Source organism: Paramormyrops kingsleyae, chromosome 9 (assembly GCF_048594095.1).
Source record: "Paramormyrops kingsleyae isolate MSU_618 chromosome 9, PKINGS_0.4, whole genome shotgun sequence".
NCBI classification, from domain to species: Eukaryota; Metazoa; Chordata; class Actinopteri; order Osteoglossiformes; family Mormyridae; genus Paramormyrops; species Paramormyrops kingsleyae.
This window is the reverse complement of record NC_132805.1, coordinates 6,065,001-6,066,496: the sequence shown is the minus strand read 5'-3', so window position 1 is coordinate 6,066,496 and position 1,496 is coordinate 6,065,001. Positions and strand designations below refer to the sequence as shown.

The 1,496-nt window shown below is 44.1% G+C and overlaps 1 protein-coding gene across 1 annotated transcript in view; it reads right to left on the bottom strand.

Annotated features, from left to right (window-relative positions):
* Window positions 1–512: 512 nt before the first annotated feature.
* ilf2 (interleukin enhancer binding factor 2) overlaps window positions 513–1,496 on the bottom strand; it is a 12,021-nt gene continuing 11,037 nt past the window's right edge. The window contains exon 15 of the mRNA XM_023801375.2: window positions 513–702. The gene's annotated coding sequence lies outside the window, so the exon portion shown is untranslated. The remainder of the gene's footprint in view (window positions 703–1,496) is intronic.

The window sequence follows — 1,496 nt, the reverse complement described above, 5'->3', positions numbered from 1 at the left end:
GAATGGATGGATGGATGGATGGATGGATGAAGGGGGCTGGAGGACCGGGCAGCCAGCCAGTCTTGAACACATTCCCCACTGGCTAGCCTCCCCTGATCCTCACATTTCAGGTCGTCATGCATTCTTCCAAAACCAAGAACTATTTTTTTGGTTTATTGTACATATGCAATTAAACAAACTAAACTTTTATTTTAAAATTGCTTTCGACCCCAAAAAAGGAAAAATCAAATGGAACAGTGGCCCAGAAATTGAAAGCTAGCAAAAATGAGAAATTAACACTAAAAGGAGTTTATAACTACCCAGATTAACAATGGGGTTTCTTAATGTGTAATGCGTTGCTTAATTTGACTCAGACTTGCGCAAGAAATGGCACAGCCAGTTCAGGACCTTATTTAGCGAAACGTGCACTCCTTAATGGGGAAGGGAAAAGGTGTGCCCGTAATATGCCAACCTTCATAATCAAAGTCATTTTTCATAAGGGGAAAAAATGCAGTAAGAGTCCAAACACAACATTAAAAACTCAAAAGTTTATTTTTATTCCATCGTGTTCTATGGATGTAAACTATTCAACACAGAAAAGGGGGGAATGTACAAAAACTGCAAAACAGGAAAAAAAAAAACTTTCCTCTTCAAAGAGCGGAGGGGAGGGGGGGCGGGGCGGGTTGGGGGCGGTCAAAGAAGATTAGCTGGTGCGACGTCACCCTAGAACGAAAGATTTTTAAAAACCAGTCAAGATTTGATCAAATGACATCCAATTTAGAAATAAACAAGTGACAAGGTTTATTTCCCCCCCCCCCCCATTCAAATTAACACTATAAAATGCCACAGGGGCTGCAGGCAAGTCACCACTGACGTTAATACATTAATGAACACATCAGAAGTGGTGTTAAAAAAAGTTTCTCACATTGATTGGGATGTGAATTCAAAGCCAAACTATCAGTGTTCAACATTTTCATTTCAGTATCTTTTAAAAAGGAAAAACACCTCTGTTTTTACCCACCGACAGCCCTGGCTACTGTACTGAGCCTCTTATGGGACTTGAACTAACAATCACTGGGTTACAAATCCACACCCTTGCTGTTAACCCTGGAACACACCGAGCCGATCTCAGCCATCGCCCTGCTGTGAAATTCGCTGACTGCAGCCGCATCAGAGTGTGTGTGGTGCAGTCGGACACAGTCGGTCCCCGTTGGTGCAGTTTTGGCTGATTTAACACGCTGAAAGGGCGTCGGAGCTGGTCGGTGAAACCGAGCTCTCCGATTGGGCTGTATGACAACAGACAGCTCTACTCGCAGATTTTCATAATTGGTGGGAGCAGATAATTTGCGTGTCAGGCTTGGTTGGCACTAGTCTTTTGCGGTCAGCTTGGTGGGCTCCAGGCTTTAAGCCTCCTGCTGCCCAGGGAGATCAGCTAGGTGAGGCAGCAAGCGTGTGATATGGGAGGCATATGGAGAAATTACAGGCCATAATAAAAGCCAGTGGAGGCAGGATAAATC